Source organism: Ursus americanus, chromosome 13 (genome assembly GCF_024610735.1).
Source record: "Ursus americanus isolate L20-20 chromosome 13, mUrsAme1.1.p, whole genome shotgun sequence".
NCBI lineage: Eukaryota > Metazoa > Chordata > Mammalia > Carnivora > Ursidae > Ursus > Ursus americanus.
This window is the reverse complement of record NC_142139.1, coordinates 66,573,686-66,601,642: the sequence shown is the minus strand read 5'-3', so window position 1 is coordinate 66,601,642 and position 27,957 is coordinate 66,573,686. Positions and strand designations below refer to the sequence as shown.

The 27,957-nt window shown below is 44.3% G+C and overlaps 1 long non-coding RNA gene across 2 annotated transcripts; it reads right to left on the bottom strand.

Moving 5' to 3' along the window:
- Positions 1-167: 167 nt before the first annotated feature.
- On the bottom strand, positions 168-27,957 carry LOC123777408 (uncharacterized). Of its 2 annotated transcripts, XR_015726441.1 has the most exons (5): positions 27,836-27,957; positions 8,030-8,088; positions 3,389-3,546; positions 1,405-1,547; positions 168-668 (listed from the first exon to the last, which is right to left on the bottom strand). It is a non-coding gene; the product is annotated as an uncharacterized LOC123777408 (long non-coding RNA). The 2 variants fall into 2 exon arrangements; XR_006775645.2 differs by lacking the exon at positions 3,389-3,546.

Here is a 27,957-nt window from a genome sequence, read left to right as displayed (position 1 = left end):
CTTAGCCAGGCCTTCTCATTCCAGCACCTCCCACCCTCCCCCCAACCACCACGTTAAATTCTGACTTCACTTCGGCCATAACCAACAATTAGATTCATAGACAATGGGTGTCTTCCAAAATGATTTTATTAATCTTCATTTTATTATATGAAAGGTAAGAGGTGGACACTAATTCTCTATGTTCAAAATGAAAGGGCAGAAGTATCTGGGGAGAACTCTCAGTAATCATTAAATGAATGGCTACAGGTCCAAATTCCAACAGAATCCCACTCTTCACCGAGGGAATGCTAATGTGTGGAGCGGCTACCCACTCTTAAAGCTGCTCCTCCTGAATGAGAGGAAGGGCTCTGGCCTGCAGCTGGTGGTGGAGGTCCCAGGGCCATGTGCACGAAGCCCAGTGTCCACTTTCAGGGCAATCATCATTTACAGTTCCGAGGGCAGTTTTAACTTGAGCTCTGTGCACACAGGTGGCGAGAGACAAGAGAGAGAGACAGAAAGAGGATGATGCCACATGTGAGAGAAAGAGCATGAGTGTGAATGTGGATGAATGATATCATTTCTTCTTTCCTTCTGGCCCAGGATGAAAAACCTCAACATCACCTCATCTGTCTCCCGCAATGTAAGATGTCAAGACCTTAATGACGGTCTGTGCACGGGGTGGCAGAAACCTAGAAGGGAAAAATGGCTATGTGTCTTCTCCAGAATAGAGGAGGTGAGAGAGATTGCAGTTTGCCTACCTTAGACCCCAGCATCCTTTTCTCCCTTTGTGTTAGAATTCCAGTTTTTGGCTGAGCACATTACTGCCCAGCTGAAAGACTTCATTTTCCAGCCTTGCTTGCAGAGGTCTGGCCATGTGCCTAATCTCTCACTGAAGAGATAGAAGAAGTACTGTGTGGGATTTAGGGAAGTCTTTTTTAAAGGGAGAGAATGCTCTTTTCTTCTCCCCATTCTTCCATCTTGCTTCGTGGAACAGAGATGAGATGGCTGGCGGGAGCCTTAGCCGTCACCATGGACCAAGAGACCACCCTAGGGGTGGAGTTGGAAGGGACATGGGTCTTTGATGGCTTTGTGGAGCTGTCACACAAGTCCTGGAATGCCCAACTCTAGTCTTTCACGTGAACAAGACAGGGGGATTTTATCTTATCGAAGGCTAAATTGGGAAAGCAAGGATATGTGGGGAAGAGTGTTTCTACCTTATGCAGATGGACCTAATCCAAACTGATAAAGAATATATGTTGAAACAGCATAATCTAATTTTGCTGGGAACTTTCTTTTCTTGATATATAGGAAGAGACCTTGGCCAGAACAAGGAAAGCTGTATAGTGAATCTCAGCGTCCTGTGTTATTAAAATGTCCCACTCATTCCAGAGGTCAGAATAACTGATTGACTGAATGTATACTTACTGTGCATTATTAATGTGCCTGGCACAGGAGAGACTCTGCCCAGGGAAGTCCTGTTCTTCTTGTTTTACCATAAGTGATGAACCAAATCAGGGCACAAGAATCAACTCCACCACACTTCAGAAGCCCCCGTGGGCTCCCCAGAGCTACAAAAGAGAAGTGGAATAATCAGCTGTCACTGGCCCAGGTGGGAGGGCTAGGGGACATGAACGCATGCGCAGCCTTTATGTGTTCACCCTCTTTTGAACTAAGCCAACCTTTACACAATAGGTGTTATTGTCCTCAACTTATATACGTGGATACCAAAACGTAGAGGTAGACCAGCTGTCCCTTGCGCAGCCAGACAGTAAATATTTGGGACACTGCTCAATAAATATATGCTGAATGAATGACTAAAAGTCCATGCTTTGTTCACTAGCTCGTGGAGCATAAACATAGAGGACAAAAAGCTGATGTGTGACATCCCCATTCCCAAATGTCTTTGGAATAAATGAGTATGAATGGCTGTGGTGCTTCCCTAGAGCCAGAATGGGATGAGAACGCTTATCTGTTCTGGCCTCCACACAAACAGCTCTATCAATCATTTCACTCACCCACCTTCTAGATGGCACTCCTGCTCCTCCGGTTCTTCCTGTACTCTACTGAGGGCTCAGCAGGGTACCAGGCACCATGGGAAAAGCATAGGACACATCCCTTGCCTTTGTCGTGGCTGGCAAGAGCCAAGCCTCGACCGATGGATGCTTCAGCTTTCCGATACGGTTTTACAATAGGATATACACCCTCGAGCAAGTCACTCAATCGCTCAGCCTCCTGTGCCGAATTTATAAATACAAATTTTATGCAGCAAATACAGGTGTTCGGCACTACACTGAGTGTGGAGGATGCAGCGAGAAAGATAGAATACTTATCTTTAAGGACCGGGTCCCAGTGGGGGAATTTAGTGATAATGGTGTCGTTAAAGCCAAACATGCTGTCCTATCCCTGAAGTCTGATGTCCCTAATTTGGGGTGCATGAAAGTAGGGGTGCAAGTGCTTCTCTCCATCACCACCATCCTGCTGAATTTCCAGTCATCAAGGGGCTTACAACTCTCCTGGTGTTTTAGGGCTGTGTCCTCTCAAAGTGCCCCAATACTCATGGCACTTAATGGTGCCCTCAGAGTGGCTCTTCTCCTGGCCTCCTGGCACTTCTCAGGCCCTGAGAGCTCAGGGATAGAGGTCCAAACACCTGTTAGAGCTAGAGTCCCCTCTGCTGGTACTGTCCCCAAACCATCATGGGTTCTAGTCACAGCCTGGTCAGTCCTCACTCCCCAAAGACCTAATTTTACTTCTTTTTTTTTTTTTCCTAAATGATAGGTTTCTATGGCCCATAGCAAAAGACATTGGGACAAAATCCAAACCCTCAGGAACATAAAATGGAGAATCCAGATTTTAGAAACAGATGGTCTTCCTTCCCAATAAGGGAGAGAAAATGATTTTACTCAGGTTGGAGTGGTACCAGTAAAGACTTGCCACTGTAGGGAACATTCCAACTACACTTTGAGGATGGTGAGCTATTCTCAGATAATAAGTGACATCTCACATTTCTGAGCATTTCCAGTAGTGTGTGCCAGGCACTGCGCTAACTGCTTCACAGCTCAGTCCCTTAACCCTCTCCCCAACAACCTCGCAGGAGAACCTAGCATGAGCTGCGCTGTACAGATGAGAAAACAGAGGTGCCAAGTCCTATAAGTTTTCCAGGGTGGAGTCCGGCCCGTTTACTCCAGGGCCCATATCCCTAACTGCTCTTCTAGATTAGATTATGGGCCTTTTATCTGTTGCTTTAAGGATCCAGCCAGATGTTCCCTCCTCTGGTTAGAAAGCCTTCCTGCCTCCCCTCGTCTTACCAGCCCCTATTTATTCCCGGGCCCCAGGTTCCATTAATCTGCTGGGGTTACTGTAACAAAATACCACAGACCATGGGTTAAGCAACAGAAGTTTATGTTCTCACAGTTCTGGAGGCTGGAAATCCAAAATCGAAGTGTTGGCAGGTCTACTTTCCCCTGAGGGCTCTCTCCTTGGTTTCTAGATAGCTGCCTTCTCACTGTGTCCTCTGTGCGTATATCCCTGCATCCCTGGTTTCTCTCTGTGTGGTCAAATTTCCTCTTCCTATAAGGACACGGGTCAGATTGGATTAGACTCACATTAAAGACTCATTTTAACTTACTCATCTCTTTAAAGATCCTATCTCCAGGGGCGCCTGGGTGGCTCAGTCGGCTAAGCATCTGCCATCGGCTCAGGTCATGATGCCAGAGTCCCAGGATCAAGCCCCACATGGGCTCCCTGCTCAGTGGGGAGGCTGCTTCTCCCTCTGCCCCTCACTCGGCTCTTGTACTCTCTCCCACTCTCTCTTTCTCAAATAAATAAATAAAATCTTTTAAAAAAATAAATAAAGATCCTATCTCTGAACCCAGTCCCATTCTGAGATTCCAGGGATTAAGGCTTCAGTAACTGAATGGGGGGGGGGCGGGGTAATAGAGAATTCATTCTATAACCCAGGGTTAGATGTCAGTTCCCCAGATAAGTCTTATGTGATCTCCGAGGTAAGGTTAGTTCCTCTTAGGATAAATGCTCCCATGGTGCCCTATACATGTTCCTACCAGCAGTTACAACTACTATAATTAGTTACTAAATAATTAGTTGCTCTCCGTCTATCTCCCCTCTAGATGTAGGCACCATCGGGGGAGGGATCATGTCTCTCTTGTCTTCTCTGGGCCCCATTTCCCAGCACAGTGCCTCGTACCTGGAAAGTATTGTCTTAGTCTGTTCAGGCCGCTGTAACAGAATATTATGGCTTAAACAACAGATGTTGATTTCTCACAGTTCTGGAGGCTGGGAAGTCCAAGATCAGCATTCTTTCGAGGACCTTATTCCTGCTTGGCAGATGGCCACCTTCCGACTGTATCCTCCCATGGCCAAGTCAGGAGAGGAAGAGGGAGAGGGAGAGAGAGAGAGGAAGCAAGCTGTCCCAGGTCTTTTCGTATAAAGGCACTAATGCTACTCACCAGGCTCCACCCTCCTGTTCTCATCAAACCTAATTACCTCCAGATACCATCACACTGGGGATTAGGATTTCAACATATGAATTTGGGAGGGACACAAACATTCAGTCGGTAGCATGTACTCAACAAAGACTTTTTAAATACAGTGTGGAATAAGGTAAAATATTTTTTTAAATTATAAAGCATCATGAGATTTCTAGTTACTATTAAGATCTTTCACAAAATGAAAGAATATTAGAGCCTGAATGATCCTAGGAATTATCTGTTTCCTCACAATAATGAGATCATTGCCAGGAAAAGATCCTTAAGAAAATTGACACCCCAGCACATCGTGTTTTGTCTTTCTCTGGTTGGGTAGGGGGTGTTTGCTTAAGCTTTTGTTTTATTTTAAACCAGTTCACACCAGCGCATGAGAGCTGATTTTTAGATCTTCAGGAATTTTTCAATTCAGCTGCTAAACACAGCCATTATTTAAACCTAAATTCTGTGAACTTATGATTCACTAAATGTTATTGAAAACAAAGGAAATATAATTCATCACTTCCTAGTGATTTTACTACATTTGTTATGGACTAACTTGTGTCCCCCACTCTCCCCAACACTCATATGTTGAAGTCCTAACCCCAGAACCTCAGATGTGACAGTATTTGGAGACAGGGCCTTTAAAGATGTGATAAAGTTGGGGTGCCTGGGTGGCTCAGTCGGTTAAGCATCTGCCTTCAGCTCAGGTCATGAGCCCCGCATCAGTCACCTTGCTCATCGGGGAATCTGCTTCTCCCTCTGCCCCTCCCTCTGCACGTGATCTCTAACATGCACTCCTCCGCTCCCCTGCTGTCAAATAAATAAAATCTTTTTAAAAAATTAAAAAAATAAAGATGCGGTGAAGTTAACATGAGGCCATGAGAGTGAGCCCTAACCCACTCTGACCAGGGGTCCTAGTAAGAAGAGGACATTTGGACACACAAGGAGACACGGGAGATGCACGCATGCACAGAAAGCCAGGACAGCCATGTGAAGAGGCAGCAAATGGAAGGCTGCCTGCAGGCTGAGGAGAGAGACCTCAGAGGACCCCAACCTTGCCCATTCCTTGGTCTCAGACTTCCAGCCTTCAGAACTGTGAGAAAATTAATGTCTGCTGTGTAAGCCACCGGCCTGTGATCTTTTGTTCTGGTAGCCCAAGCTGACTGATAGAACATTTTACTATGTTCCATAATCTTGAGGTGACTGACTCCTACTGTATCTGTCTGGGGGAAACGCTATGTGACAGTGCACACCATTGGGCATCTCTCCCCTGCAACGTGCGCAGTGGGGGACACCATGTTAGTAGCTTGAAACCCGCCATGATGGAAATACTTCCACCGCAGAAACTGGCAAACATTATAAGAGCTTTTCCCCACAGAAAGCCACGTGTGAAACATTTATCAGCACCCCACTGCTTTTAAGGTACCAAATAAAGGACAGTGGGAGGGACAGTGGGACTGTATAGAGAGAACTCAGAGAATGGTTTTGTCTTTTCTTCCCTTGACTCAGTCTCTTCCGCAGACCCTGCTAGTTTCCTACCCAATGCCCATCTCTGTTTCTTCCTTACCAGCAATACCCCACCTTTTTTAGGGGAGTATCATCCTCGACTACAAGTACTTGCCCTCCCAGACTCCCTGGTAGGTGGAGTTGGATTCTCTGCTGCCTGCAGCCTGCATGTATTTCTAAGAGCTTTATCTGCACACTTGCACCATGAAACTGAGAGCCCTGGGGGTAACAGAGAAACGCCAGGGACAGAGAAGTCATGCTCTGGATGCCCACAGATCATCTCAGCCAAGGGTCAAAATCTCAGTTTCAAGAATTGGAAAAACTAGAAATACCAAAATATTTTAAATGAAGGATGAGACAGGAAATTGGAATTTGCAACATTAATTCAAAAGAGACAAATTTCTTATGCCGCTTACGCACCCATAAAACCAAGGCAAACGCACTCACTCCTCAACCCCAAATACAGAACCAATAACATCTAAATGAACATTATTGATGTAATATGCTAGGTCATGTTGTGTTAAATTAACTCACATGTTGTGCTTAAAAATAAGACCCTATAGCCCCAGGGCCATCTCTTGATTGAAACTTCTCTGTAATTTGACTTCCATAATAGTGAGGCAGAGACCCTCTATTTACACAGTATGTTGTACAAAACGGCATTAATAATTTCAAAGCTTTGTTTGCTAGTTCAAGATAGGATGACCCCATGCTTCACCAAAACTCTGCCAGTGGGCGATTTTCAATGCCAATTTAATGTGCTGTCATTTGATCTCTGCAAAGCAGTTTTGTTCATTTGAACGTGAAGTTAACATTGCAGGTTTATTGAAATCTGTACTAAATAAGTGTCTAATCCAATTATTACTGGAATTGGTTACAGAAAATTTCTTCATGGTACATTTACCACGACACTTACAGATAATGAACTGTTGCCAAGCTGGCGTGCTCGGTGATGGGCTCCACGCAGAACGTCTGATTGCTCTGCTGATATGGGACTGATGTCCTGGCCCAGGGCTTTTGAGGGCATGTGTGGCGGTTTAAACCATTCCTATTTGTTCTCTTTGAACTCCTGAAAAACTTCAGGTTATATTCTATACTGTGACGTTATTTGAAGCAGTATATCCTAACTGGTTGAGGTTGCAGCCCCAGAGTCAAAGTGCCTGAGTTCATCCCTGGCTCTGTATTTTACTAGCTCCGGGGTCTTTGGCAGGTTCCTAACCTCCCTGCGCCTCGATCTTCTCATCTAAAATAGGGGCACTAAGGAGGTAACTGAGTGGTTCAGTTGCTCGAGCATCCGACTCTTTTTTTGATTTTTTTTTAAGATTTTATTTATTTATTTTTGAGAGAGAGAGAGAGCATGATCACATGAGTGGGGGAGGTGTTGGAGGGAGGGCAGAGGGAGAAGCAGACTCCCTGCTGAGCCGGGAGCTGAGCCAGAGGCAGGACTCGATCCTAAGACCCTGGACACTTATCTGACTGAACCACCCAGGCACTCGAGCATCAGACTCTTGATCGTGGCTCGGGTCATGATCTCAGGGTCAGGGGATCAAGCCCCATATCGGGTGTTTTGGACTCCGTGCTGAGCATGGCACCTGCTTAAGATTCTTTCTTTCCCTCTCCTCCCCCCACCCAATCTCTCTAAAAAAAATTAAAAATTAAAAAATAAAATAGGGACATTGAGAGTATAATCTTCATAAAGTTGCTGTCAGGGTACATGAGATAATACGCGGGCTCAGAAGAGCACCTAGCGCACAGGATGTATTCAGTAAACGCTTGCTGCTACTGTTTTTATTCTCACTGTTCAGCTTTCACTTGACATGAATTCAATCTTAAACACAAGTCCAAAGAGGGACACTTCTGATGATTCAGCTTAAGCACGAGCACATTCCTGAAACCCTTCCTATGTACTTACTCCTGTGTTGCACAGAATTAACCACTCTCCTCTGAGTCCACTTGTGCCCCCATGCAGTCCTCCAGCGACGAATATGGAAATGTCTGCTACCTTCCTAGTGGGTCTCCACCAGCTAGACTGTAAGTTCCTACCATCAGAGGTAAATACTGACCCGTCTTTGCAGCCCAGTGTCTGGCACCATGTCCAACATGGAGTTGCCATTGGTAAATTCTGAAAGGGAAGAGGAAGAAGAAGAGGGTTGGAGGAGGGGAAGTAAAGAGAAGGAGGAGAAGGAGGAGAAGACAGAGGAGGAAGGAAGGACCTAGAAGGGAGAAGGAGGAACTCCCACACCCCAGCCTTTCTAGAGAGATCTCTATCTTGAAGGGAGTCCCAGCTTATTGATGGTGGACTATTAACAGCATATGGCAGGAAGGGGCTGTCTGGTGGTGCAGCGGAAGCCTGCTCACCCTGGCTCCCAAGAGCCAATTATCCTCATTCCAAGTTGGGAAGCTTGACACTGGCCTTGGCAGGCAAGCATTCATATCACCAAACCTTTCTCAAGAGCCAACATTCCCAGCACACCACTGGCAACAAGATTTCTCTGTGACTCAGAACGCAATGAAATCTGACATACCAAGTGACACGGAGTGTGTGAGGTGCAGAGGGACCCTGAAAGCAGAGTCACCATCTGCCCAGGCTGAGGCTGACCCCGGGGCGGGGGGGGGGGGGGAGTTGGTGCCAGCCCTCTGTGCCCCCGCACACCACAGCCCTAGCCCCAGTCACATCTCTGGGGGTCACAGCTTCAGCATCCTCGTCAGAGTCATCATGGAGGCATCCGTGGAGATTCTTGTTACTGTGGATTGCTTCTAATCTGTTAAAAGTAGGCTAATAATAAAATGCATTACGTTAACAGCTTACTAGTCATAAAACCAAACAATCGAATGAACTATTGGTTTCATATTTTCATGAGAGAACGTGCACGTGACCCGGTGCCAGTTACATTGCTATTTACATGGAGACCAGGGACAATTAGCACATTTATCTCACTTAGTCACTAGTCCCCCTTTCCCCCGACTCTCCTCTCCCTCTTCCCAAAAGAAATGAAAAAACGTTTTCATTATAAACTGCTATCTGTTGGTGAAAGCAGCTATTTTTAAAAAATGATGTCACAGCGTCTAGAATGCTACATTGTTCTGTTGCAGAAAACACTCAATGGATTCTTTAGTTCTAGCTGTTTTTACATATTAAGTGAACAGTAAGTAACCTCCCCTCCTCAACGCGTATCTTTTTACCCATTTTCAGAACTGTCACTTGAAACCTAGGAAAACTTTTGCGAGTTTATATTTCTTTCTGTCCTCAAATAATATGTATTTTTCTATATTGTATGTGCATATAACCATCTCCAACCTTTATAGGACTTCAAGTTACCATCTTTGTAACTCCAACTCAGAATATTTCTGTTACATAGCTATCCATTTGCATATTTAAGCAATATTTACTTGTTCTACAAAACCTGAGTAAGTCCCAAACACTGAATTATTTTCTATAGGATACCCTCAGGCATAGGAAATATGGTTTTTTTTTCATTTTTTGCAACAAGAAATTAAAAAAATAATCTCTTCAACCCACAACAACAAAAAAGACACCCACCACGCAGCAACCAATATTCAATACCTACCTATCTAGAATTGGGGGGAAAATGCGTTTAGAGGTCTTTTTCTAGCTATATTCTTTCAAACAATGGAAAGGATAAATTGTACTTTTCCAAGAGCAATATTTTCTATGAGCAAAATAAACTTCTAGTTTAAACTTAGCTAAGAAAATAATCTCAGCGTCTCGAACGCGTGTGACCTGAATGCCGTGTCCAGCACGCAGGGCGTCTGTGTTTGAGAGACTCCAGTAATGCGCATATTACAGGCATGCGCTCCTGCTAAATTGAATTAGTGCTGCTGACAGGGACTGGAAGGGTAGCCTGGAAAACGCACAGGCCAGTCAATTAACCTCGCCTGGATCCTCTTTGATGTGCTTCCGCTTTAATTTACTACCACACTTCCTCCCCCAGTCCTGCACACACACACACACACACACACACACACACACACGCACACACACACACACACACACACCCCTCCACTCCCTTTCTTTCCAAACCATTCATTATACCAGTGAGCATCCCCACTTCACCGTTAACAAGTTTTCCTACATTTCCACTCTTAGCCTCTTGTCTGAGTGGATTTCCAGCTTCCGGCTTCAAGTAAAACTTAGCCATCTCCAGATTAGTCCAAGTGCGGCTGCTCAACCTGCACCATGAGGACCTGGAATCCGGGGACAGACCGCGGTCCCTCTCGCTAGCTTGTGTTGCTTTCAAATCCTTATTTCTTCTCTCCTGTGTAAAATTCCTGTTTGTGCCATCTGCCGCCTCACTGACATCATGTGCCCACGTCCCTTCAAAGGGCAGAGCCTAATTCCCTGTTCATTCAAGACCTAGCCCGCAGCTCATAGGCTTCTTCTTTAAACCAGACTTCTGCCTCTATTTGGATAATTTCACTGCCTATTGACATAACCTGACCAACATCTTAGTTTCTTGAAATTTGTAGTCAGTGTCCATCACTCCCTGCCCAACCTCAGACAGCCCTTGCCATGAACCCACCACCGTTCAACCTCTGAAATCTGGAATTCTAATATTCTACCATCCTTTCCCATTCCGGTATTTTTCAGGGCCCGTATTATTACTTACTGTGGCAAAACTGAGCTGCTTGAAACAATAAAACTTTATTGATTCACCCTGTTTCTGAGCGTCAGGAATCCAGGAGCAGCTTAGCTGGGGGGTTCTGGCTCAAGGTCTCTTGGGAGGTTGTGGCCAAGATACCCCGCAGAGCTGGAGGCATGCGCTTCCTTCCAAGGTCGTTCACTCACACACCCAGCAAGTTCATGTTGGTTGTTGCCAGAGGCCTCAGTTCCTCACCATGGGGACTCAAGACATGCCAGCTAAGTTCCCCAGAGCAAGCCATCCGAGAGAGAGCTAGCAGGAAGCCACAGTGCCTTTTCTTTTCTTTTCTTTTTTTTTTTTTTTTAAGAATTTATTTATTTGGGGGCGCCTGGGTGGCACAGCGGTTAAAGCGTCTGCCTTCGGGTCAGGGCGTGATCCCGGCGTTATGGGATCAAGCCCCACATCAGGCTCCTCCGCTATGGGCCTGCTTCTTCCTCTCCCACTCCCCCGCTTGTGTTCCCTCTCTCGCTGGCTGTCTCTATCTCTGTCAAATAAATAAATAAATAAATCTTTAAAAAAAAAAAAAGAATTTATTTATTTGACACAGAGAGAGAGAGAGTACAAGCAGGGGGAGCAGCAGGCAGAGGGAGAGAGAGAAGCAGACTCCCTGCTGAGCCGAGAGTCCCGATGTGGGGCTCAATACCAGGACCCTGGGATCATGACCTGAGCCAAATGCAGACGCTTAACAGACTGAGCCACCCAGGCACCCCACACGGTCCCTTTTTTAAAAGGATTTTATTTATTTATTTATTTATTTGAGACAGAGCATGCACATGTGCACACGAGTGGGGGGGGCAGAGGCAGAAGGAAAAGCAGACTCCCCACTGAGCAGGGAGTCCAACGTGGGGCTCGATCTCAGGACCTCAAGATCATGACCTGACCTGAAGGCAGACACTTAACTGACTGAGCCACCCAGGTGACCCACACAGTGCCTCTTATAACCTAGCATCTTCTGTTTTTTCCTGTATGTTAGATGGGAAGCATTAGGCCCAGGCCATGCTCAAGGAGAGGGGAATTAGGATCTGCCCTTTGAAGGGAGTGCCAAACAATTTGTAGATTCTAGTTTCTCAGGCCCATTCCATTTCACTTGCTTCCACTTATATTCTAGATCCCATTTGGTCCATCAGTTCATCAAGTTTCTCGCCAATATCCTCATTCTTTTGACCTGTCATCCTTCTATTGCTTCCACCAAGCGTCCACCTGACGCCATCCCCAGACGGTTGGGTGCCCCTGGAGGTTATCACCATACATGAGCGACTGGAGCTACTCCATGGCGTCCCGCGTTCAGCAGGGCCTCAACACAACACAGCTCTTCTGTTCCCCAGTCACCAGAGCAGCTATTTCCTTCCTTTCCCATTCCCCCAAACTTCCCTCAACACCATGAATCAGGTTCATCATCTTCCCTCCTCCCCAGACTCTGAACAGTGCTCCTTATCCTCCCCGCACAGCCCTCTTCCCCCTCAGTCACAGTGGGAGTGATAAAGAGTTACCTATGAGACCCAACCCTCTATGGAGTAGACACTCAAGGGATATGTCTTTAAAAAGAGAAGGACATGAACTTTGGGTCAGAAACCACTCACAGCTCAGAAACCTCATGGCTCCTCTAATCTTCTGTCCTCCTATGTCTTCAACTTCCCTGTCTAGACTCCCCGCCAGCATTACACGGCTCAAATCTCCCCATCTTACAGAAAAAGGTTCCCCTTCTAGCCCAACCCTCCTCAAGTTAACATGCTGTTTCTCTTCATACTTCTTCGAATTGTTCAAAGGGGGACAGAGTGATTTAAGCTTACCCTCTCCATTCCTTACTTCTCACTTCTGGAACACACTCAGCCATCCACTAAAATGGCTTTTGCTAAGGTCACCTCCATGGTGCTGACATCATTTGCTCACTCCTCATCTTCTTCAAGGTTGTCACAGCATTGACACATGCGACCATACCGCCCTCAAAAGGCTCCCCTCCCTAGATTTCCATGTCTTCCTATTTTCCAGCCACTGCAGGCAGGCTCCATTTCCATGACCTGTGAACGTTGGGGTTCCTCAGAGTTTTGCCCACAGCCCTTTTTTTCTTTTTAACCTGCACAGCTATTCACTCCATGGCTTTAAATACCATCGATAGGCTGATAAATCACAAGTCCATATTCCCAACTCATATTTCTTGCCTGGGCTTCAATTTTGGGACTCCAACTACCCACAAGACATAATCTCTTGGACACCTCATAGACCCCAAACACTCCACATGTAAGCAATATAATACGTGATTACAAGCAAGGGCTCTGCCATAAACTGGTTCCGGTGTTAACTATGGCACTTCGTGAGTGTGAGGTTTGGAATAAATTACTCAATCTCTCTGAACCTCAGTCTCCTCAACTGTAAAATAGAGGATAATAATAGCTCACCTCATAGGGTCACTGTGAATAAGTCAATTCACGTAAAGTTTTTTGCATGGTGCCTGGTATGTGGTAATAATACGGCTCAGAAATGTGAACGCTATGAGGATTAAATAAGACAATACACGTACAGCACATGGCCCATGGTAAGTGTGGACTAAGCATTATCTGGTATGATTTCATCTCAACCTGAGTGAATCTCCCTGGGCCTCCCTGCCTCCCTCAGACAAGTCTGCTCCTCCTCCAGGATTCCGTCACTCAGCAAATGGGGCCTTTATCTCCCACACCCCTGCTCCCCGTATCCAAGCAATCACCAAGTTCTGGCTATTCTAGTTTATTACTCTCTTTCTAATCAGTCACTCCTTCCATCCCTGGTTGCATGCCACAGTGTCACTTCCCTGGATTACCACAAATCCTCCCACCTGGTCTCTCTGCCTCCAGACCTGCCCCTGGCCAATCCATTCTTCACACTGCAGCCAGAGCAATCCATCCAAGATGTGCATCGAATCTTGTAATTTCCCTGAGGCCTTTGCATTGCCCTCAGGCTAAAGTCCAATGCTCTTAATTGGATTACAAAGCCAGTTATTGTATGAATTTTCATTTCTTTTCTAGAGCGAACTCTCAAGCTCACACTACTTGCAGCTTCTCTGCTTTCTCTAGCCTCTGGCATATTCTTCCAAAACCTCCTCACCTTGCCGACCCCCTCGTGCTGGTCCTTTAGCTCTTGACTTGGAGGACATCTCCCCCAGGAAGTTTAGCTGACTGTCCCCAAACTAGATGAGGTATAGCCCCCAATTTACTCTCCTAGAATCCTGTAGACTCTCCAAAATTACGGTGATCATATTGTTGTAACTAGCTGTTTATTTTCTCCCCAATTTATATCACAAAGATCATCACATAATGGTTGAATGCATACACGGGCAAGAAATGAAGACCCGAGGCGCCTGGGTGGCGCAGTCGTTAAGCATCTGCCTTCGGCTCAGGGCGTGATCCCGGCGTTCTGGGATCGAGCCCCACATCAGGCTCCTCCGCTGGGAGCCTGCTTCTTCCTCTCGCACTCCCCCTGCCTGTGTTCCCTCTCTCGCTGGCTGTCTCTATGTCAAATAAATAAAATAAAATCTTAAAAAAAAAAAAAAAAAGAAATGAAGACCTGCCCTTTATCCTGAATGGCCTGTGACACTGTTGATGACTCTCACCCCAGTGTGGGTGGCCCGTTCCAACCTCTCCATAACAACATAGGTACGATGGAGGGTCCATGTGGGAAATTGGAGAGCTGAGTTTAAGTCCCATCTGCCATTTACTAACTATAAGACCTTGGTAAAGATCTTCTGCATCTTAAAAATGGGGACAATAATACCTTTCTCCTGGATTCTTGGGAAGCTTAAGTAATGTATATGCAAGTGTCGTGCAAACTCCAGATTGCCACATGGTACCAATTTCAACTCTTTCCTTTTTGGGGCTCTTGGTTTGCTCTCTTTCCTGCCTCAGGCTCACTCTCTCTTTTTTTCCCCTCTCCTTCTCATTCCTACAAGAGGTGCCCAAAACTTGCTGACAGTAGTTCTCAGAATACCCAGGGTCAGAGAGTTACCAACCATTGAGGGCAAGAATGGAAGAGCATAGAACTGGTCAGTCAAGACACAGAGTTGGAGCTCCTTTGACTCCTTGAATAGCATTGTCTCATCACTTCTTCACTGGAGGCCTCGGTGTCCCTCACACTTTAGGTGCTGGAAAAATTGCACATAGAATTCCTAGAGTGGCACATTGCTTCTCAATTATAAACACACTACATCATTATCATTCAGAGATCTCTACAGGACCTTTCCCTTCTCGGAGTTTAGTTCTTCCCCAACAACTAATGGAGCATTTATGATGACAAAGTTAGGAATTTGGGGATTTCTGTTAAGGTAAATACAACAGTTTGAGGCAAAACAAAATAAGTGCTTTTAAACATTTAATAGATGCCAGGAGCATTCCATGTTTTTATTTCATTTACTCTTTACAACAACTGTGGAGAAACTTATTATTTCCCTCTTCTTAGAGATGGGGAAACTATGTTTCAGAGAAGTTAAATAACTTTCCCAAGAATAAGCGGTAGGCAAATTGTGAATTCAAATCTAGTTCATAGTTCTCTCCCGAGCTTTCTATAATAGAAAAAAGTATTTCATTCATTTGCTCTTAAATTTCTCCTTGCCAGCAATTCAGAACTACTTTCCCTCCTTCTATTGCATGCCCTAAACCATCCCAATCCTACGTAATTTGAATACACTACAGAAATATCCTACTTAAACTGCTGGATGACTAAGGGCTATAGCAAACTCACACCAAGAAGCTGGAAGCCTGAGAACAGATCACCAGCTCTCTGTAACAATAGCTACTCCCCATAACTCCGTTATTCTTAGAAATAGTGACGTAGTGTCTAAGAAGCAAGGAAGCTGGTAGCCCGCAGTGAGAAGATGGGGGTAGACAGGTAAAAAGAAGAAGACAAAGAAGGGTCTTCCAGTGTGGCCTAACGCTGAGACAGTGGCCGGCAACTCATTCATTCATTGCTGTATGACTCGCAATGCCACCTACCAAATGGGGTATCCAAGACCATAAATACATTGGAAATTCAGAAAAGCGGAGTTCATATAAGACAGCATAACCACAAAAGCCTTCAGCTGGACGAGCATCAGGTCAAATTTGTCAATTCTTCATTCCTTCTGGAGTGAACTGCCTTGTCACATACCTTCGCAGCAACGCCCAGCAAGAAATACAAACTGTTTCCCCACCTCTCAAATCTGGACTTCACTGGTGACCTCCTTTGACCAAAAGAGGGAAGCACGGGGCGCCTGGGTGGCACAGCGGTTAAGCGCCTGCCTTCGGCTCAGGGCATGATCCTGGCGTTCCGGGATCGAGCCCCACATCAGGCTCCTCTGCTATGAGCCTGCTTCTTCCTCTCCCACTCCCCCTGCTTGTGTTCCCTCTCTCGCTGGCTGTCTCTATCTCTGTCAAATAAATAAATAAAATCTTTAAAAAAAAAAAAAAAAAAAAAGAGGGAAGCAGGAGTGACTTTGTGCCAGTTCTGAGCCTAGACTTCAAGAGACCGATTCTCTTATTTATTTTTTAAGATTTATTTATTTATTTATTTGAGAGAGAGAGAGAGAGAGTGCACACAAGTAGGGGGACGGGCAGGCAGATGGAGAAGCAGGCTCCCCACTGAGCAAGGAGCCCGACGTGGGACTTGATACCCAGACCCTGGGATCATGACCTGAGCCCAAGGCAGATGCTTAACTGATGGAGCCACCCGGGTGCTCCAGACCCACACTCTTAGAACCCTCTTGCTGCCACCTGAACAAGCCTGTGCTAGCCTGTTGGATAATGACAAACACGTAGTCCAGTTGTCCGCATCAACCCAGCCAGGGACCAGAACACCTGCAGCTGACCAAAGATGCGTGAGAGACTCCAGGTGAGAACAGAAGAGCCGCTCATCTGGGCCCGGCAGAAATTGCTGATAAGCAACGGCGAAGTAAAAAAAGCTGTTGTTGTTTGAACCCTCTGATTCACACTGCGGTTATTATGTAGATACGAGCACTGTAGAGCTTCAATTTGAGTCTTGGTTTCCTCGTCTGTAAAACTGGAATTATCATCTTTTTTCCCCCCACAGGCATGTTGAGCCACTAAGCAAACGGGAGATCTCCAATAAATGTTGCAACAGAACAAGTATCACAACCTGACAACAAAAATCATTCGTCCGTTCTGAGGGCATCCGTCAGCTTCCATGCCTCTCATCCACAGGAAGCAAGGCCCTCCTGTTTCAAGCCAGGCCTGCCCTCAGATATTCTGCGGGGGCTGTGTGAACCAAATTCAACATTCCCCACGACCGCATCTAATCCGTTCAGCAGCCAGTGAGTTCTGCAGGATTGAACCGTTCGGTGTGCAAGCCCAAGTGAGTTTTAAGGATGACAGATTGATTTTTGCTTCCTGAAAACAAATTTAAATTGATAAGACCTTAATGAATTCTTTCCCCTGTTCCTGGGGGAGGGGGAGGGTTCAGATAATGCTTTAATCACACTGTGAATAAGAACTGTTTGCCAAGCTCTCCGATTCGGAGAAGGCACTGGATTTCCCCCACTGAAGAATTGTGTGCTTGTTCAGTGAGAGCAGTTTCAGGGTCTGATAAAAACTGTCTGTTTCCACTTTTGCTGTCAAGGACTAGCTCTTCAACTTCTCAGAAGTCAGTCAAGCCACAAGGATTTCTTTAGTCCAAGCGATCTGTCCCATCCTAGGAGCTTGGTAGGGAGTGGGGGTGTAGAATCCATAGCCTCTCATTCACTCACTCGACAAATATTTACTGAATACCACCTCTGTTTGAAGGATTTGGAGTACATCATTTAAAAAAAAAAAAAGGCTTAGGAAAAAAAAATTCCTGCCCTCCTGAGAACATTCTATTTGGAAGAGGCAGATAAAAACCAATAAATCTAGTGAATATACAATATAGAAGAGGATGCTATGGAAAAACTAGAAGGGAGCACGGGGAAAGGGAATGTAGAGTGAACTACGATTATCAGTTTCAAATAGGGTGCTCAGGGTAGGCATCTTGCCCACTTCAGCGGATAAGCCCACAGAGCCCATAGTTGAGACGGTGGTGGCAGCTAAGGTGGAGAGAGCAATTGTGGGTCTGAGAGATGAGGGAGTCCAAGAAAATCTGAATAGTGTGATATGCCAAAGCCAGCTTGTGCCAGGTTGCTCGAACCAATCATGCACATTCCTTCCCAACTCAGTGTTCAGTGTCGTCATGGCGGTAGCTTGCAATCCGTCGTGATGAGAGTATTTACACCATGGAAACTGGCGAACTGCACAGATCAGGGCTTTTTATCAAAAATAAATAAATAAACAAGAGCTGACTGTTAAGCATTTCTTAGCATCCCACTGAGTGGACCCTACGTCCCAGGAGAAGAGCAGGTGCGTGCCCCTTAATAATAAGTGTAAACATGGGGGCAATTCAGTGCAACACTTACAGGGATAGAGCACTACAGCAAAGTTTCAGGGAAGAGCTCTTTGGAAGAGGGCCTCTTAAGGGAGGAACTAGGTCAAGTTTGTGTAAGGGAGAAGAAAGAGAGGGCAGAGTGAGTAAAAAGGGGTGATTGCAGGAGCAAGGCATGCCCATTGGGCTGACGTGGTGTTAGGGAAACCTGCATTGAGTGAGCACCAAACGGACACCCAATTCAGTTTCTCACAAGGTGGGATGGGATGCTTTCCAAAATCGAACTAAAATTATCTTGTCTTTCACGCCCCCACTAAAATCATTCCTAGCTCTCCGAAAGCTTTGCAAGCCTTGATGAACATGGTCCACATGTATCTTTAGGAATAAAATGTGGGCTCAGCATCTGTTTGATTGGAGTTCTCCGGATTTTTCTCCATGGAAACACAAGCTGGTAAATAGAAACTAGAAAGCCGAACGTCTGTGTTCTTTTTCCATCTCTGTAACTGCTTGCTTGGTAACATCAGGCAAGTTATCTCAATGCTCAATTTCCCCACTTTAAAATTACCAACTCACATTCTTCACTCATTAGTAGATAAAGATGAACAATATCATCTTTGGGAACTATTCCAAGCTTTTTTTAAAGACAGACATAAACAATTATATGCTTATGAGAAATGGAATCATCTTATTTTTATTCCAGATATGAATATAAACATCCTCGAAAAACTCAAAAGGGAGAGAAATCCCTATTAAATACTTCTGTAGTCAGGAAAGCCTTTTTCTCTCAGAGTACTCCTCCTCCAGACCATAAATTTGCAAAAGGAATTCCTGCTCCAGACTGTGGTTAATCTGGCCTCTAATCAGTGGTTCAGAATATCAGGTGGTCCAGCAGAAGAAATCTAGCGGGGGTAGAGGAAATGTCCCATTCGGACACCATGTCCCATTGGGCGTGACATTCACTCTCTCAAATCAAATCCTCTCACCTCCCCAGCACTGTCCTTCTCCTGTCACACTCCAACCCTGGGCAAGTCCAGCAATTTGTTTTGTTTCAACTTACACTGGTGCCTTGAGCCTGGTGAGAGAAAAGTCACCCAACTTGGCACATCGGTGATCCTTTAAATTCTTGATCACTGACATCGAATGGGCCTTCAGGATCCACTCAACCAGGTTACGATGCTTTTCTGATGTGAGTTTTACCCTCCTCACCACAGAAACAATTTCATATCTCCTGTTCTTCACCCTCAGCTGGTAATTATCTTCGTTCAGGCTGCAGTAGCAAAAATACCATAGTCTGGTTGACTTAAACAACAGGCATTTATTTCTCACAGTTCTGGAAGCTGGAGGTCTAAGGCCAAGGCACTGGCAGGTTCTGTGTCTGGTGAGAGCCCTTTTTCTGGTTTGTAGACCACTGCCTCTTGGCTGTCTCCTCACATCGTGGAGAAAGAGAGAGGAAGCAAACTCTCACGTCTCTTCCTCTAAGGACACCAATCTCCTGATGAGAGCTCCGCCTTCATGACCTAATTATCTCCCAAAGGCTCCACCTCCAAAAACTGCCACAGTGGTGGTTACATTTCAAATTTGGGAATTTGGACTGGGGGACACAAGCAATCAGTTCATAGCACTAGCCTTGCCCTACTCCTAATTTAGAGCATTTAAGTCACCAAACTAAACTTTCCTCATTTTTCCAAGACTAACTCCACATTCCTACCTGCTATTACATCCATTTTTTTCTCTCTTCTTGTAGAGTCCCTTCTCCCAGAACCCAATTTCTCCAAGTAGGTCTTTAATCCCAACTTCTCTCATTTTTTCACAGACTCCAAACCAGTGTTTATCACCTCTCTTTCCTTAATCTTCCAGGGAGGAAGGGAAGAATAGAAAGAGAGAAAGCACATGTGTCAATATGTTTAAAGTTGGTGAATATGTGTAAAAAAAAAAAAAATCAAGTCATGGGGCTCCTGGGTGTCTCAGTCGGTTGAGCATCTGCCTTCAGCTCAGGTCATGATCCTAGGGTCCTGGGATTGAGCCCCAGGTAGGGCTCTCTGCTCAATGGGGAGCCTGCTTCTCCCTCTCCCTCTGCCTGCCACTCTGCCTGCTTGTGCTCTCTCTCCCTCTCTCTCTGTCAAATAAATAAATAAAATCTTTTAATCTTTTTAAAAAAATGATCGAGTCACTTGTAAGGGAGAGAAATCAGGCTGGTCTCAGAGTTCCCTACATCAGTAGTCAATGCCAGAAGACTATGGTGCAATATTTAAAAGATCTTCCAGGGGGAAAAAGTGTTACCCAAAGATTTTATATGCAGCCTGTTCTTGCGAAAACTACCAAAAGATGATCAACTAAGAGATAATCGGGGAAATTGTGGAGGGAAAAAAAAAAAGATCGGCAGCAACGTAAACACATCTTAGATTAAAATAATTCTAGGGGGCCTGGGTGGCTCAGTAGGTTAAGCGGCTGCCTTCAGCTCAGGTCGTGATCTTAGGGTCCTGGGATCAGGCGTCAGGCTCCCTGCTCAGTGGGGAGCCTGATTCTCCCTCTACCCTTCCCCCTGCTTGTGCTCTCTTTCCCTTTCTCAAATAAATAAACAAAATCTTAAAAACATATTAAAAATATAAATAAATAAAATAAAATAATTCTACACATTAGAATAATTGGAAAGGATGTAAAATTATGTGTCCTGTTGATACACTAACTATGTAATTAACAAAAGTTGGGAAAGGAAAAGAGAAAGTGGTTGAGAGGTAGAATAAGTTCAGTGATTTCTACATCTGTAATAATGCAGAGTCAAAACACATTCCTTGGGTCACCTGGCTGGCTCAGTCGGAAGCGCATGTGACTCTTGATCTTGGGGTCTTAAGTTCAAGCCCCACAATGAGCACAGAGATTACTAAAAAAAATAAAAAATAAACAAAAAAAGAACATTTCTCAAAGCTGACAAACCAACTATTAAAATAAGCATTTTGTTAAAATATATACACAGAAGAAGTTATCAAATCTGGGTAAAGGGTATCGTAGAGTTTTGTGCCATTCTCATAATTTTTCTTATAATTTGAGATTCTTTCAAATGCTTTCTTCGGAGAGGTCTTTCCAAATTATCAAATCGAAAGAAGTCACCTAATATTTTCTCTCCTAGGAAGCTGTTCTTTTCATTTGTAGAACCTACCATACCTCCTAATTCTATAGCTATCTCAGCTATGTTTAACTGATGATGCAGACATGACAAAATCCATCTGAAAGGCTGGTGGGAATGGACCCAGGGCCAAGACAAGGTGAGGCAAGTGAGGCATTCGCCTTGGGCACATACTTTTTTGGTATATCAAGAGTTTGTTCCTTTGTATTTCTAAATACTATTCCATTGTATGGATGGACCATAGTGTGTTTATCCATTCACTCACTGAAGGGCATTTAGTTCATGTGGTTTTTCTTTCTTTTTTTTTTTTTTCAAATTTTTACTTAAATTCTAGTTAGTTAACATGTAGTGTAATATTGGTTTCAGGAGTAAAATTTAGTGATTCATCACTTACATACAACACCTAGTGCTCATCACAACAAGTGTGCTCCTTAACACCCATCACCCATCTAGCCCATCCCCCACCCAACCCCCTCCATCAGGGCACGTAATTTATAGGAGCACCAAAACCTCAGAAGTCAAGATAAATAACGTTCTAAGATGGTAAAAAGTCAAAATTAATGCAAAAATCCATGATGGATAAAATATCACAATTTTAAATGAAAACAAGATCCAAACCTGTACTTCTGTGATCCTGCTTCACTCACCTTACCCTAATCCTGATGTTGGTTTGGATAAAACTCTATTTATAAAACCAAGCAGCTGGCCTATAGGCCATAATATCTCATTATCTTAAAAATATATCAATCTCAATTACTGAAGCTTTGGTAGACCCCTCAAAATTTGCTTCATCTTAGTCCCAGCCCTGGGGAGACCCCTCTACTGCTAGAAAACATCCAGGAAATGAGCAGAGAGGTACATGTATTTGTTCAAAGATAATGGGATAGCCTTAGGGAAGGGGAACATTTGAGAGCTCAGGATAGGCAGTGGCTGTCCGTCTGTCTGTCACTCAGATTGTTGCTTGTCCCAGTTAACTTAAGCGCCCCTCCTTTGTGGTTCCCTAGCACCCCACGTACGCTTTGCAAGCTGCGTATTCATGTATTACACTTCATCAAAACTATTTATTTATAGTCTGTGTGCTCCCTGAAGGTCAGATTGTGTCTTTTATCTTCAACTCTAAAGCCTAAGCTATAGTAGATGTAATGGGGTGCCCAGGATTCAGAGCCTAGTGTTTTTATGTATGTGACAGGCTGCTAATCAGTTGGCTGAGCAGACTCAGCTCCACTCAATGCCCCTCAGTCTGCAAAGCTGTTTGGTGGTTGCTCTTGTTTGGAGGGGGTTAAGAGGAGATGAAATGAATAAATCCACAAAGCATTTAAGGAGCAAGCCAATGGATTGAGACCCCAATGCTTTTCTTACTGGAGTTCAACATTATTAGAAACTGTCTAATAAAGTTGATGCTAGCAGGGAAACTCTCAGAGTTGGACTGCCACAGAGAGGGGATTCTGGGCTGGGGGAGAGCTTCCTAGAAGGGTGGCTAATGCTATGAAGTTAACCTCCTTGGTAACAGGGTCCTGCTTTGGAATAATGCCTAAGTATGTAAGTGTTAATTAAAAGAGTTCTAAACTTGGAGTCCAAAGTCAAGGCACCACTACCACTGATGGGGGGCTGGACAAGCAATGCATCATCAACATAATGGGTGAGCGTCCACAGGTATGAGCGGGACCAGTTAGGCAGTAACATAAGCCATGTTAGCAATGATTTAACTACTGTTCTCCCTGCTGGCAGAACCAGGACTAGCCTAGCATTTTGGACGGATCTGATGCTCTTGGACAAATCAGAGATACTTCAAGAGGAAGAAGATGTACTTCCTATGAAGTTAGGCATATGGGATCTTGCATGATTAATTGGAAAAATAGAAGAGATGTGATCATATTTGCACACCCGAACTGCTGACGAGACCATGCTAGCTTCAGTAGATATTCAATAAAAGTGTGATGAATGGATGCAGGTTGTAATCTCTTCTGCCCCATTGTCTGGGCCCACATTTTACCCTAGAGGGTACTGGCTAATTAGAGAAGGGGCTAGATGATGAGAAAGAAGGAGAAGGTCACTAGGAACTCTGATGATTATATTTACCAGCTCCTAGCTTCCCTTAGATAAAAAAAAGTTCTATCTTTTTACAGGAGAGACTGTATATTTACATACCATCCTTCCTCAAATCAGCAAATATTTATCGTGCACTTGTGCTAAGTACACCTTTCCTCCAAAAAATTTGCCTATTAAAATGTTTAGAATTCATTCTCAGTCGGCTTCATTACTATGCAGGATGACTCATAGAGCTGCCTCTCTCTGTGGTATCGAGTAAAGAGGTTACGGTAGAATAGAGACCACATGTTTGAATATTCAGATTTTCTTCCTTATTTAGACACACAAAGATCCTTTCACATCCAATAATACTTTTGGTACCATAAATAAGCAAGATCTAAACAGGGCAAATCCAGGTTTTATAAAGTCTAAAGCTTGTGCAAATTAGGGGGCCTACTTTCACTGAAAGAGGTTAAAATTAAAGCTAGATATGAAAACAAAAATTCAATAAAAATGAGAAAATAAATCACAACAAACAGCAGTTATTAAAAGCTGATACATCTAGAAAAGCTGACTTAAAAAATCCGGAGAGAATAATAGGATGTTTTTCTCAACTTGCTACCTAACATCCCTCTAAAATATATTTTTCCTGTATTTTTTACCGCATTATCTTCGATCATTTCTTAATCCAAAAATGATTTTGTGATATAACTTATAGAGAGAAGAGAAAGTTAAAGCCCTCTTTTTTTCTAATATGTGTCTTTGAAATTTGTTTTTTTACTATTGATAGTTCTAATTTCTAGAGCTGTCGTTAAGTTTAAAAAGTCCTTTATCAGATTCCTTTCATATGAGCTGTAGAATTTGGAAGAATTTTCCACAGACTTAACTTGGACTCCACATTTCAAGGCTTGTTTCTCTTCCACACTCCTTCTGCTTCTGGGGCTGGGTATGGTAGGATACATCTGTACCCCAATAAGCCTTCTAACCCTGCACCTTTGTGTCACCACACCTGACGGCCAGCAATAACAGAGTAGAAGTGGAAATGACTGCGAACCACATAAATCTATCCCATTAAGCCCAGATTAAACTCACACATCAATTTTCCCTTAACTGGATCCCCAAAATGCCCACAGTCATCCCAATACCACCATCATAAGGGAAATGTGACAGAGAGCAAGACCAAGGCCATGGACAGCAGCCTTAGTGAACTAGAGCTAAAATGTCTTAATTCTGAAAGTTTTATTAATATGTAATTCCATGTCAACGCATTGCCAGGCCCCCCAACAGGGTCTTGGAAGGGGACTAATCAAGTGAGAGGGGCCCAAGGCTTCAGATTCATTGGCTTGAATGTAAATCTTCCTCTGTGGTTATGGATCGTGAGCCCGTACTTTCTCCAGGTCAGGATGTTCTTGTGTGTCCCTAAAGGCTCTTTTGCTGCCAACTGGACCCACAGTCAAGCTCTCCACTATCCTCATCTCTCCCACATCCCTGGCCCAGTTCCTGCAAAGGAGGCTTCTGTTTTGTCCCTGCTCTCTATCTTGTTCTTGATGGGTTTTTTTTCCAGAGCCTTGAGTGTTCACTTATAACCCCAGCATGATGGTGGGTCCACTCTCTTACAGAAATGTGTGTTGGTCCAGGATGATCGTGACCTCCCCTGCTGGACTCTGAGAACCAGATCCCCCAGACTCTCCCCTCAAGTTGTACTTGGCTTGCTAGATGATGACTCAGTTGCCTCCTGTTAGAAATGCTTTGAAACACTGTTGGAGTGAAGGGGAAGCATGCCCATATGCTTTGAGCTCTGTACCTTGGACTCAGGTCATTGGAGCTAAATCCTCAGACATCGCCAACCATATATTCCATTCCTGCCCTAATTTCAGAGCCAGTCATAACGACGGGGCAGAAGTGGTTTAGACAACTTCAGCTCTGCTCCATTTCCCACTGTCCCTTAGGAAAGAGATATCCTAAGTCTCCTCTCCCTCCTTCTTCCTCACACTTGCAAATTTGCTTCCAATGTACTTCACTTTCCAGTCCAGTAGACCCATTATCTCAAAAGTTTCCTAAGTATGACACTCAACATATTAATTAGTGACATTCAACTCACGTCTTCTCAAATTTTCTATAATACACCAACTTTTGACCACGGTCTTTTAAAACTCTTTTCCTTGGTTTCCATACTACCTGCATCCTCGCCTACCTCTCGTATTTCTTCCCTAGTTGTCTTCTCTAGTTTCTATCCCTAATTATTGCTTAAATTTAGGCCTCTCCATTGATCTGCCTCTTGGTCCTCTTCTTCCAAACAATCTTCCTTAGCATTAACTATATCTCTAGAGATGATTTAAATCTGCATCTCCAGCTTTGGTATTCTCCCAAACTCCAGACTGTATTTTCCAACTGTCTTTTAGACATTCCACATGCATGTCCCACCTGGTTTCAAGCTCTGCACACCAAAGCTGAACTCCTAATCTTCACCCACTGAAAGCTCTTCTCTTGTGCCACCTATCTCCGTTAATAGCCTAACCACTCAGTCTGGGCTAGAAATCTCTCATTTTCTTCCTCCTCCTTTCAACAAACCTATTCAATCAAATCATGGAGGGTCTAGCTCCACCATAGCTCAAACCCTTCCAGGTCCATCCATTCTCTGTGGCCATCTCCCCCAGCCAGGCAAACTTTTGCACAGACTGCCACAGTGGCCCCCAAACTGATTTCTCCATATCCAAATGTGCCCTAGTCCAATTTTTCCTGCATACTGTTGACTTTCACACTTTTCCAACACAGATTAGTTTTCCTGTTCAGAAATACTTTCATACTTAACAAAGAAAGTTCAAACTTGTGGATGTGGCCTTGAAAATCTTTGTAATATGCTCACAGCCTCGCCTCGGGGCCTATCTCCTACATAAGCCCCGTGCCCTTCAAGCTCTAGCCACCTAACCACACTGGCCTTCCCCATGTCTTGCCCATGCTGTTCCGTCAGCTCCATGCTCCCCCTCTCCTCCCAAGTCACCCTCTGCTCCTACAAACAAGCTATCTTCTTAACTTGAGAGAATCAACCTCTCCTATGGGCCACAGCATTGGTCTGGAATGACATCAGTCAGGATGACTGGCATACGGTTCATGTATATTTAGATGGAGACCTGCTTCCCCATTAAGCATTCTGCTTTCCAAGAGCAAGTAGTGGGTCTTCCTCTTACTTGTTTTTCTCCATTCTTGGCAATCTGCCTCTGCTCAGTAAACTCAAGGTTGTTGCGAAGGCCATGGTATGAATCCTCAGGGACGGTATGACTCACTGTGGCGTGGCCAAGCTGCTCTGTAGAAAGGGCCCTGGGTTCGCCATCAAAGGCGCCCAGATTTCAAACCAAACTATGCCATTCATTCATAGTACGGCTTTGAGCAAATTCCTTCCCTAACCTCTGGCCACAGCTTCCTCATCAGTAAAACAGGAATAATCATAATGTCACAAGGATTAAAATGGTGTAACACGCACAGGAGGGTTTAGGCCTGGGGGCCTCTCAAATATTGATTGGACCTCATCAGTGAAGTCCCTGCCAATCCCACCTTGACTTTTTGTTTTTGTGTTTTCTTTTTTTAACCTGGGAAACGTACCACAGTCCAAAATTTCACTTTGGAATGAAAAACACTTCAAAAATCTCTTCTAGAATTCACAGGGAGGGAATAAAACGAGTGGCTAGCACGGGAAAGTGATGAGCGTCATAAAACCCTGATTAGGGTGCTTACCACATTACATTATAATAATTTATTGGCTGTGTGTCTCTTGTGAGCTTGTCAAGGAAAAGGACTGTGACCTTTTATCCCTAGCACCCGGCACAATGCTGAGCGTGGGGAGAGCTTTCGGTGTACGGTTCTCAGCTGGTTAGAGAGCAACTTCACAATCTTTCACAAATTAAATGCATGTACCTTTTGACCTAAATAGTCCACTTCTAGGAATTTATTTAACAAACAAACTTGCACAGATGTAAACACATTAATCTCCAAAAATGAGGTTTGTGGTACTGTTCATAGTAACAAACCAAGAAAACAGACAAAGAAACAAAAAGCACCTCAAACGTCCAGAATCAGAGGGCCAATTAAATAAATAATGCACGAGCACGCCAAGAAACACTATGTAACATTAAAAACTGTGTAGATCTCTAGGCATTGGTGGGAAAAGGTGTCCAACGTATATCATTAAATGAAAAAAGCTTCTCTATAGGGCAAATATATACACACATACACACATAGGCTTGTTTGCACGAGAACAGTTTCCTGAAGGATAGAGAGGAAACTGTTTACAGCGGTAACCTCTACAGAATGGGACTAAGGAATTAGGAGAAAGAGAACTATTTTTCATGCTCACTGTTTACGCTCCAAAACAATTTCAAGTTTTTACCATCAGCAGAAACTAATTTAGATTTTTTTTAAATAGTAAACAAGAGTCTGTTGAACAATTCTACTTTGACCTTGTCTGGGTAGAATTTGTTTGATTATTAATTCTCATCAGCAGGATAAAAGAGGTGATACACAGAGACTCCTTTCTTTTCCCCTGACATGAGTTCAAAGACCATAGGAACAATTTCCGGAACATTTGGTTGCAAAGCTTGCGTCTCTGGTGGTTTATCAATGTCACTAAGAGCTCCAGATGCATTTATAATCCCACCCATAAGAGTCAATTGTGGCTTGTTCTCTGTGATCAATTACCAGCCCCGTCTTACCCTCTTAGCGGAAAACACATCGTCCCCAGGACAAAAGAGAGAATGGAGAAAATCAGCTTGCCGATTGTCTGCGCAGACTTCACGCTCTTTCCCTGGAAGCCATGTGGCTGTCTTAACAGTTG